General features: G+C 43.6%; 1 protein-coding gene across 1 annotated transcript in view; it reads right to left on the bottom strand.

Moving 5' to 3' along the window:
* Window positions 1–12,500, bottom strand: part of avpr2aa (arginine vasopressin receptor 2a, duplicate a) — a 44,723-nt gene that overhangs the window by 30,792 nt on the left and 1,431 nt on the right. The gene's annotated exons all lie outside the window — the stretch shown is intronic.

Genomic DNA, 12,500 nt, shown 5'->3' on the forward strand with positions numbered 1-12,500 from the left:
TACCTCTGTTGTATTTTAAAGTGCTTTATAAATAAAATTGACTTGACTTGACTTGACTTTCTAGAAACAGTAAGTTGGAAAACCAGCGACCCCATCTGCACAATAGGGATAAAAAATCCTAGATACTTCCACACAATCAAAAATAGTAGCATAGCATGTAGCCTATGTACACATACACATGCACATGCACATAGTACACATACAGCATAGTTGCAGCATACATACATACACATCTGCTCTTCATTATTTCTGCACAACTACTAAATACCATAATCTGCACGGCTGCCGTCTCACCTAAAGATGCATGGTGATTGGAAAAAGATCGTAATGGAACAAGTAAAGCATTGTTCCCATGCATACAGAGACGTACTTCATACTAGAAATGATGAGCTTTTGGATCTCTGTGTCCGCATGGCTCAAGTATGACATTGCTTATATACGGCCTATGGACCGAGGTCATAAAGATAACGTATTGATCTTTGGGGAGCGCTGCAATCAGCATTTTTTCACTACAGTCCACTCCATCCTTTGGAAGCAGTGATGTCCGTATCGTACTATGTTTTAACAATACCAGGTGTGACAATATGACTTGACATTCTGGTTATTACATGCTTGCGTGCGTGCTGACTTACGCCGACTGCGAAACTGTCTGGTTGGCTCCCCTTGAAAGGGTTGACCACAGGGGTCCCCTGTATGACTTCAAGGCCCTAGCGTATAATTAAATCCCTTTTAAAGAAAGGCAGCATGGGTTCAAAGTCACCAAACGCCCCTTAGAGAGTGATTTACATTAGAGAAGAGAGTTACTTAGTAATGGACCCCAAGGGAAATCAAGCTTAACATATGGATGATTTGATAAGCATAAAAGAAATGTCAGATATCCAATCGTCCCCATGTCTCTCAAATGAGGTATATTCAAAGCCTTTTTAAAGGTAGGCTACAGGAAATCCCTTACCATGATCTGAAAAACATGCACATGTTGCCCTTCTTGTCTATCAAAAGTTATTCGAAACATAATGTAGTCATGTTAAATGTTGCCATGTTGTCTTGCCACATGATCAAATCAAATCCCTTTGGTGTGACCTACAATATTTTGCAGTTTCCTCAAGTTTCTCAGCAAAAAATATGGATAATCTGAATTGAGTTATGATTAGGGGCTTTTTTAAAGACAAAGAACATTGATGAAGTGTCAGTCATCCAAATTTATTTTCTCCTATGCCTTACAAATAATTGTAAGAACATGTATTTGTGTAAAATGCTGATGTATTGGGTTACATTCCCTTTGAGGAGTACAATCACATAATATGTGATCATTTCTTTTGAACTATCACTATCAAAAATGCTCCTCAGGGTATTTAATGCAAATACTTAGGCTATTCCTGAAATGAATAAATGGAACAATAATAGAGGATATTTTGTCATGTCATGTATGTACAGTAACATGAAATGCATCCCATGGAGCAAACACTGTCCCTGTGTCACATGATCTTGGTTAAATAAGTCCTTGGGGTTGCTGCTGTGTCAAAGCTGACCAGTGGCGTAGCTACAGGTGTTCCAGAGGGTTCCGGGAACACCTACTTTCATAGCTGGAACACCTAAAAAAAATTGGCGTCACTTGACAACCGATTGTAAACGCAAGTGTCGGGAGTGCAACCATAGGTTTTACATGCAGCCTCCTCACTCACCAGTGGACCTATGCCTGCACTGCAGTGCACCTAGTGGCGCTGTCAGTGCAGTACCACCCGGAAAGGTGGCAAGTGGAATCTTTCGTAATAGAATAGAATCGCACATCATCGATAGGCTACTGAATAGGCTATGTCAGTGGTGCAACATGATGGTTCTAAAATATGTTGCGATGAAACAGAGTTCTCATCTAAATTATTTTAAAAAGCCACGGCTTTAGGCCCAACAGACTGGTTCCAGAATCGCAGAGGTTCTCCCTTCAAAAAGCAGGTCCACGACACCACCAAGTGAGCCCACACAGTTAGCCTTATTACCCACACCATCCGAGAGGATGATAACCTGGTTCTCACGCAGATGTATATTCACGAAGTGTAACGAAGATGCACGAAGCACTAAGGGTCTGCGCGAGTAGAGGATGATGCAGCTATAGATGAACCAAAATACAGTTAGCTTGGGGATCCCAGATCTCTCTTCTGTAGACGTGCCTAGATGCCAGAGCGATCTGAAAGCGTTCGCCATCCCTGAAGCAGTCAGTGGATAGCTAAATGATTTCGCCCGATACAGTTGGTTGGAGTGCAATATTAAATTGCGGAGGGCGCGAGCGTTATGTGCCTAAAATTATTATGGAAACGAAATGATAAAAAGGCCGCACATGTAGGTGACGAGTAACCGTTTCATTCGTACGTTGCTCCTAAAATAAATATAGTACATCCCATAGAGAAGACCATGTGTGAACGATAACGCGCGCACAGACACAGACAGTACAGACGCGGTAGTTTTAAAAACAAGTTTGAAGATTTTGATGCAGCTGATACCCCGCATGAACACTCCATACAGAAGTCCAGTCGCTAGCATAACTAACACGAAATGGATTAAACAACATCACATTATGATCTTTAGGGGAGATTTCGCATTTAGAATGCCAGTATGGAGATGCCTGTGTTCTACTTGGTGGAGTAGTAGCATTAGTTGCGGAGAGAGTAACACGCCGACTGACTACCAACTCGGACTGCTACTAAGTGTGAATTGTGTATTTCGTTTGGAGTTGTGGGACGCTGGGACGCTCGGAACAGGTCAGGTACCGTGAAGACATTTCCTTTACTTTCTGATTGTCTGGACTACCGGTAAGCTGACTGTTGCTCGTGCTAACCGTGATTACCCATGTCACACACACACGCACACACGCGTGCGCCTCTTCCAGCCAGCCCAGCCTGTCTGTACCCCTCTTCCCATCCTTTTCTTTTCTCCGTTGTTTTGGTTAAACCGGTCGACCTTTTGGGTTTGTGAAAACTTCTGCTACTTGCCAGAATGGCTGTGTTTTGCCTTCCTTGTATTTGGAGTCTGTCCTTGTTGTTTCCCAATTTCGGGATATAAATTGAACACTAAATAACGTTTCAAACGCAGCACAACTGGTGGATTGGTTTTCTGTGTTTCAAGAATATTCTGTAGCCCTACACATCAGAGCGACCGTTACAGCAAGTGTTTTCAAGAATTAACTGATTGTATTGGCAACACTTCCAGTCAATGTTTGAAAAGGAGCTCGCCGAGGAATGGACTCTGATGAGATAATTGATGTATATTTAAAGCCAATATGCATCCCTTTGAATTCAGTTGCAGCGCAAATATAGCAACAAATAAGTTAGGTTGGGTTTGCCAATCATGATTCATGTGTAATAGTATGCATAATAGTATGACACCGTGATAGGCCAATCCGTGCAAACGTGCTATGATGTGTTTACTCTGAGTTAGAATAATAAAAAAAAAATAATAAGGCACACCTGTATTTTCTTGGGAACACCTAGATTTTCTTTTCTAGCTACGCCACTGAAGCTGACATCCTGATTCTGGAATTCTCTCCCCCACAGTCATGGGTGTCTCGTTTCCTGATATCTAACTGCCCCTTTCTTACTGTAAACCAGATCATTCGATAACACGTCAGCATTATGCGTATGACATAACAGTGTCATAATAATTATGTCAATGTCATAAATATTTTAGGACTGTCATTAAGTGAGTCACAAAGCCCAAACAATGAGCCCGTTTATATGCGCATCAATAAACCGTTTATGATCAGGTTTTTGGAGTTACCGGTTTATTCGAGCGTTCATGTAAACGGAATAAACAGTTTTCATAATCGGTTTATTGCCGTTATCGGTTTATGAGAAATCCGATTTGCACAGGTAGGTTTTTGGCTAATAAACTGATTTCTCGTGTCATGTATCCAGCATAATTGGGTTTATGATCAGGTTATTGACGTTCTAGAAGGTTAAGTAGCCAATCATAAGCCTTAAATTCTAGCTTTGTGTCACACACTTGAGTGGAACACAGGCAACCGACGGACTGCATATAAACAGCAATAAACCGTTAACTTTAATAACCTTTATTCCTATAACCTGATTATTGTGTGCATATAAACGGGCTCAATGTCAACTTTTCATGACCATAACATGTTCATAACATGTTCATGACATTGGCATAAAGTTTATGAGATGTGCCATGACTGTGTTTTGACACTATTATGGCGCAGATATGTCATGCCTATGTCGCTGGTGTCAACTAAAGTGAAGTGTTACCAATCATTCTAACTTAAGATCAGTTAGGCTTACTTCTTCTCTGACACTTTGATTCAATTCCAAAACTAACAACGCTATTGTGATGTAATGTAAAATACTCTTGAAGAGATAAATTCAAAATATTATCATATGTTTCATTCCACTGTTGATTAGTTCCCTTCCCAGCATGATTTGATTTCATACACAGTAAATCAGATCGTGTTTTTACTTCAGATATATTTATTTATGCACATACATTAGAATAAATTAATTTGAAGTAGAAACATGATTTGATTTCACACGTGTAAATATAGAGGCAAGTAGACACATGCAGTAGTGATAGTGTGTGTGTGTGTGTGTGTGTGTGTGTGTGTGTGTGTGTGTGTGTGTGTGTGTGTGTGTGTGTGTGTGTGTGTGTGTGTGTGTGTGTGTGTCGTTTGCTTTAAAAGCCTGCCATTTTGCCCGTTTTTTCATATCGCTTGCGCTTTAGTTTTTAACATGCTTATTTGTCCAGATTTTGACAATGGATTGAGTTCTTTATGGAAATATGTGAAAGCCAAGATGTCCTGACTGAATGTATCGCAGGCCGCATCAAGATGTCCAGACCTAATGCATTACAGGCCGCATCATCAACCCAGCATGCTCAGACTGAATGCATCGCAGGCCGCATCAAGATGTCCAGACCGAACACAACGCAGGCCGCATCAAGATGTCCAGACCTAATGTGTCACAGGCCTCCTCATCAACCCATGCCGCACACTGCACCGACCCTTTCCTCCTACTTTAAAAGATCCACCAGAATATTTTACACATTTCACTGTCCCACGAGTACTAAACTGGGGTGAGTTTCTCAAAAGGGAAGCTGTTAGCCTGTTAGCAACTTCGGTAGTTGCCAATGGGAAAATGCATTGAAAGCAAGTAGCTAATGTAGTAAGCAACTTTGGTTTCGAGAAATTCACCCCTGTACCGTAGATGGAGACAGGACAGACATTAAAGGGAAACAGAGTATTATAAGCATCCCTTGCATGGGATTGGACTGGCATCGAAAACAGCTTGGCCATTTAACGGTAGGGACACATATGAGGCGAAGTGGGCGAAGCGCAGAGAGGCGAAATCCAACCGTCATCAGGTCGTCGCGGCGAATCAAATGGAATGGAACAGTTATGTTGTTGATTTGATTGGGCCGCGGCAGGCGAATTCGCTCCTCATTTGTATAACATTAAACTTTCTTTAATAATTTTGCTCCTGTTCGCTTGCTTTCGCCTGCCTTCGCCTCTCTCATAGGAATGAATGGCAAAGTTCGCAAATTCGCGTGTATGTGTCCCTACCGTTAGGCATGCGTAGACCGGCCCGACACACAGTCTATATTGAAGATAGACCAATGGGCCGAACCCTCTACATTGTGGGCCAGTCTCTACAGTATAAAGGAGGGGGTGTAAATCATTGTCTCCAGGGAACTGTCAGCCCACTGGGACATTGCCAGAGGTGTCAACATTAAAACTAAAAGTTTAAAAATGAGTTTCCTCCAACACAGGTAATGTAGGCTACAGTATCTGAGTAACCAGTAGACTTGCGTACTTGTCTTACGATCAGCTGACTCTGCGCTGGTTGGATCAATTTTTTGTGGGTTCTTGTTAGGTTTGTAGTGTTTTTCAGAAACAACACATACTTGTGGCACATTGGCATTTGTAATATGTGGAGAAGGGGGTGGTGAAAATATACTTAGGGCCAAAAGGGGGTCCAGGCCGAAAAAGATTGGAAATCTGTGGACTAGAGAATCACTTGAAGGGTCTAAGAACAGGATGCCGTTCCTGGTTCAGTCAGCACATACTTTTTCACACACAGTTTTCAATATTTCTTTGTTTATGCAGCAGTATTTTTAGACTAAAACATCCTAAAAAATGTGACATGAAGTCAGAATAACAGAAGAGTCCCTGGACCGAGGCCCCATGCGTCGGGGAAAGATGATATATCTCAGCCCATAACTCATATCTCACCGCTCGCTCCAATGCCGTGAGACTTCACTCTCCAGTGCCAATGGGACTTCAATCTGTCGTGCCACGCTGCCACGCTGCCACGCTGCCACGCTGCTTATGAAAATGTTTGTACTTTTCCATTTTATCCACTTTCCAGTGCCTCCCTCCTGTGTGCGTGTGCGTGTGTGTGTGTATGCGTGTGCATGATGTGTGCCTCCCTCTCTCCCTTCTGTGTGTGTGCGCGCGTGCGTACGTGCGTGTGTGCGCGCGTGTGCATGATGTGTGCCTCCCTCCCTCCCTTCTGTGTGTGTGTGTGTGTGTGTGTGTGTGTGTGTGTGTGTGTGTGTGTGTGTGTGTGTGTGTGTGTGTGTGTGTGTGTGTGTGTGTGTGTGTGTGTGTGTGTGTGTGTGTGTGTGTGTGTGTGTGTGAGTATGTGTGGAGGTTGCCCTCATGTAGCATACAGTATCTGGTGTGATGGATTGAGTCTCTCTCTCTCTCTCTCTCTCTCTCTCTCTCTCTCTCTCTCTCTCTCTCTCTCTCTCTCTCTCTCTCTCTCTCTCTCTCTCTCTCTCTTTCTCTACACACACACACACACACACACACACACACACACACACACACACACACAGACACACACACACACACACACACACACACACACACACACACACACACACACACACACACACACACACACACACACATCTGTCATCTACATCTCTCTCTCTCTCTCTCTCTCTCTCTCTCTCTCTCTCTCTCTCTCTCTCTCTCTCTCTCTCTCTCTCTCTCTCTCTCTCTCTCTCTCTCTCTCTCTCTCTCTCTCTCTTCTCATTCTTTTTTTGCTTACTGCTGACATTGACAACACAAAGCACTTAAATCAGACAACCAAACCCAGGAGGAGATCTGATTGGATTTTACTCATGCCGTCCAAAAAACATTCTCTTGTCTTGTTTTTTTGGAAGATTACATAGGCCTAAAATATTACTTTGTGGTTCATGAATGTCTGATTGTTCATGAATGTCTGATTCCGTAGACCATATTAGTGTCTGTTCTTTTTTTAAGTTCCTCTTTTACTGTAATGCTTTTCTTATTTGGCTGCGGCCCACATAAGTACAATCCCACAATGCAATGTTTTGCACACAGCTGCCCATATTTGCCTCTATAGGGATGCATGCTAACATTAAAACCCTTCATATCTTTTTTTTACTGCCACATCGGAATGTTCTAGTCTTATGGGTCTACATTATGGGTCTTATTTACTAAGATACTCTCCACGTCAAACGAAACGCTTAAAAAAGCAACCAAATAAAATGAACCCTGAATTTATGAGTGGGCTATGTAAGCCTATTAAAAATACCAAATGCCCTTAGTCCCTCAGCTGGAGGGAAAAAACACAGAATTCCAGAAATAATTCCACTGTTAAAATTAGTTCCTGTAGTAGTGGAAATATGCGGCCCTTATTTTATGTCATCCTGAGTAAGAAGATAGATTAGAGGTCCCATGACTGTCGCATCATAAATTGGCAAAGCTGATTCGCCTCATAAACTGAACGAAATGCCATGTACTGTAGCCACAACATTTTTCAGATGTGAAACTTGGATAACAGTTCACTGCTGTGGCAGAATTACTGTACACATAGGCTATTTAAAGATACTGCTACACATTTACTTAGCTGTTATATTTAATCCTAGTAAATTGATGAATACCTAATAAGTCTGAGATGGGCCATTGTATCACTGACTACAAATTAGAGTGGTTCAGCTTCAGCTTTTGTAAAATAATTTAGATCATGTAGGCCACATCATGTTGAATCATATATGGCCTATTTATATGTATAGGCCTACTGTATATAGCAGCAATCATGTCAGTAAATAAAGTAGACAACATAGACATACATTCTACGAGCAATTCAACATAGCCATTTACCTAGCAGTGTCTATTTCATTAGATGCCTCGCATTCTCTTCTCTTTTCACTGCCTCCTCTCCCTCTCCTCTCTCCACCTCCACTCCTCTCCCCTCCCCTCCTCCCCTCCTCTCCTCCTCCTCCTCCACTCCTCTCCCCTACCCTCCTCCACTCCTCTCCTCCTCCTCCACTCCTCTCTCCACCTCCACTCCTCTCCTCTCTCCTCCTCCACTCCTCTCCCCTCCCCTCCTCCACTCCTCTCCTCTCCCCTCCTCCACTCCTCCCCTCTCCACCTCCACTCCTCTCCTCTCCCCTCCTCCACTCCTCTCCTCTCTCCTCCTCCACTCCTCTCCACCTCCTCCTCCTCTCCTCCTCCTCCGCTCGTCTCTGAGAGAGCTCCAGTTATGTGCCCCAGGGGTCGCCCGATTACAGTGCACAGAGACAAAGCCAGGTGCACGGGACAGTGGGGCTCTGAGTAATAGCACTGTTACCGAACCAGGAACCAGGGCCTCTGCACCCCCCACCCCCAAATCCCCCCTCCAGCTGTGGAACAATTGCACCCAGCCGCAGGGTAAAATGCTGATGGGGCCCTTCATATGACCTGCCAAGGTCACAACAGAGGCCCTGCCGTCACCAAAACAAGAGGGCCCCTGGGCCCAGCGCCAAATGCCCTGCTCAGCCTGCTTATTACCTCCGCCCCTGCCTACCTCTGTTTTTGTCAGCCACTTGTCTGCCTGTCACCCTCTCCGCAGCGTATCAGCTCGCTGCAAACCAGTTTGTGCGGCTGAAGGAGATTCATGATGATGCAGAGACAAAGGTGCTAGAGATAGAAGTGCCCATCCAGCTTCCAACCTTGTATGGCTCGCTTTAAAAGCGCTTATTTTTGTATCATCCATAACCAAGGTGTGAATTGCCACTTCATCATTTTGTCCATATCGCTGGAATGAGTAGCAATGGCTGATAAAGGCTTTAGTTTGCTGTCTACAAAAAAGTTAGTCGCACAGCCGCACAGCTTCGTTACTGTATGTGTTCCATAGCATTTCCACATTTCAGCCTACAAAGTTGCTGCCACAATCCACACAGTAAAATAAACATTTGGTTGGTTTTGTTTTGTTTTATTTCTATTTTATGTTTAAACATATAATGTGTCAAGGACTCTTTCTCACCAAATGCCAAGGCTTGCTCGTTTACCAGAGAGGGCCTGCATGCATCGCAGAATACTAACTGGTGTCTATTGAAGTGACACAAGTTACGAGTTAAGCCTCATTCATATACAGTAGGACTACCCGACATGAGAGGAAGGCACACATAGTGTTTTACATGTTCAATCCATTTGTTTTGTACATGACTTGACATGAAATTAAGAAGCTTACAATTAAGGATGAAATGACAGCAAAGAAGCACTAAAAATATACCTAAAAGCAGTGGTGTAGTCTACTTTTTTTATGGTGGGTATACTGTATTGAGATTTTTTTGAAGTGGGTATACTGTACTGTATATATTTGTGCCATTCAAAACAATGGATCAATCAATTTTAAGTGGGTATACTGACATCCCTGAAATTTAGAAGTGGGTATACTCCATATACCTGCGTTCTACGTAGACTACACCACTGCCTAAAAGATGTATGAAGGTAAGGTATTGACAGCTGGAAGGCAAGGTATTGACAGCTGGAACGTGTGGAAAAAAACTGTATGTAGCTGTGTAGGTTACATCCATGGGACCTAAACATGCCAGCAACTGCAGTTACCAACTTCACAGTTTGCTTCTCAAATAAACTCAAAATGTTCCTTTAGCCCACATATGAAAAGGCTACATTTTGTTTCATCTGGCAATGAACTGTGGTCCACATACAAATCAGTGACCTAACAGCTGTTTCTGTCTATATTTGAGAACATGCGTTCATCCTTTTTTCCCCCTCCGTCCAAAGCACTCATGTCCAAACATTTACTTCAAAACACGCTGGTCAAAGCTTGTCATCAGCTGTCTCAACATGTTGAGCAGCTGCCATTGGCAGTGCATCTTATATAGCCCCTACAGAACCTCGAGAGGAGCATGTGACGTATAGCCTATTGGATCTGTGTCAAATCTGCAGGCTTTCAACAAACCTCTAGACCACAGGATCAACAAAAGCCGCCTGAAAGCCTGTGAGAAATCTTTTTCTTTTTTTTTGAAGCCATTATCATGCAGAGTAGACAGCGTATAGCGTACAGACTTGCTTTGGCAAGCAGAACAGTTTATTTACATACAAATGAAGTTTGCAATAATCAGCCCGCTTTGGGATGACTCATTAGACGCAGTGGTCCGTGTCACACATTAAGTCCAAGAGGTTGATGATGAGGCATATGAAGTGCCACGTTATATAACCCTATAGGCCTACCCAGGGATAAATCCATGAACCATCCATCGGGGCTAGGGCCGGAGGGACAGAGGCCAAACTGGCCATTTTCACCCTCACTCTAATAGACAATAGCATATCTTACATACTTGTCCATGCACTACCCGTTTCAAGCAAATTTGATTAATGTTAAAGGGTGGCACAATAGTATTGCAATTTTGACTTGCAGAGAAGGAGAAAAGGATTAGCACATAGGGGCTAAAATCATGCAGAGGAAGGGTGCAAATCTGGGAAAGTGTTGAGGCAACTGCAGCATTCCGGAAAATGTACAGTAACTTTGGCAACATTGGAACGCCTTGAAAATGCTTTATTATAAGGTTGGATATTTGACAACACACATACAAATTTGACATAGCAAGATGTCTGAAACGGGACACATTTGGACCACAATGCTGTCACTGTCACAAGATAAATAGGAGGTGTTATGAAGTCCATTTCCAGTCTATACTATTGACAAACTATGCACTTATACTGCACTTTGCCTTTGTATGGCAGTATATAACCAGGGATAGGTTCCTGAACAAGCCTATGAGGCCCTATGGGGCCAGCCCAAATTTGTCCTGACCCTCCCTATGATTGTGATCCCATGTAATGTAGGCCTACCTGGTATAGTGGTAGCGTTTGATGCACCTATTGTATACCCAGGCCTATGGGGGCCAGGCCCAGGTCCAGGGGGGCATATTAGCCCTGGCCCACTCTAGGATTATAATCCCACGTAATGTACCAGGTAGAATATTGTTATGTCCTCCATCCCCCATATAGTATCCTGGGCCAGTTTTTGGGATGGTGCATTTGATCCTCAGTCCCTGCATACCACGAAGACGTTAGCAGGGAGGACAAAGGGGTTAGTTGTCCCAGGCCGAGGGAGAGAGGGTGCCCAAAACTATATAGATGCTCATTCTATTGTACCGTATATTTTGGGTTGAAGCGGGCCTTTTAGGTGACTTTGTCCCGGGCCTGGCCAAAGCTGTCAGTGGCCCTGCCTGCACATCCCCACAGCTTCCTCCATCCAGAACATTCTGTAGTTGCTGCTATAGGAGATCGGCTTACCGTACAGAACATGCTATGTCTACTGCAACCCACTGTCTCTCAAACCCAGACATGCATAAGATTTTTCCATTAATAACATTTACTGGGCCCAAGCCGTGGCTACACTATAAATTACCCGGCCGGGCCAACAGCAATCAGAGCTCCATTCACAAAGCATCGATTACGCTCCCTCCACAGGGCAGTGCTGAGGTTGATGGTGATAAACAGTGTGTCCTTTCCCCCACTTCAGTCAACACACCTTCGGCCTGTAATCACAGTGGACACGCTCCATTACATGTCCTGCCCAGTGCAGGTGTTTTGCGCTGGGTCACGCAGGCCCGTATTTGACAGGTGCGGCTCGGCTGCTGGCTGCTGGCTGTTGACTCTTGGCAGCACGTACAGTACCTGTACAGTACTGTCTCTCTCTCTGTCTGTCTGTCTGTCTGTCTGTCTTTCTGTCTGTCTTTCTCTCTCTCTCTCTCTCTCTCTCTCTCTCTCTCTCTCTCTCTCTCTCTCTCTCTCTCTCTCTCTCTCACACACACACACATTTGAAATCCCTGTCTCTGTTGTAAGGGTTGTCCACACACTTCAGTCTACACACTTTATTGTATAGATATCTCTTTTTAGTATATGGAACAGAGATGTGGACTTAGACTTGGACTGACTTGTGACTTGAGTTACAAATGACTCGACTTGAGATTTGACTTGCCAATATTAGGAATGACTTGTGACTTGACTCGACTTGTACGCTATTGACTCGAGACTTGACTTGACTTGACAGTTTTAGCTTGCAATGACTTGCAATAGCATTCCAAGTCGTCTGAATACGGTATATACTATTTTTGCATTTATGTGGGAAAAAATGCATGAAAGAAAGAAAAACTAAACGATTTACCCTTAAACAGTACCGGTAGGCCTATAGTTTTGTTTAGAACCCCTTACAAAAAGCGTCCATGGTTTT

Source organism: Engraulis encrasicolus, chromosome 10, assembly GCF_034702125.1.
Source record: "Engraulis encrasicolus isolate BLACKSEA-1 chromosome 10, IST_EnEncr_1.0, whole genome shotgun sequence".
Lineage (NCBI taxonomy): Eukaryota > Metazoa > Chordata > Actinopteri > Clupeiformes > Engraulidae > Engraulis > Engraulis encrasicolus.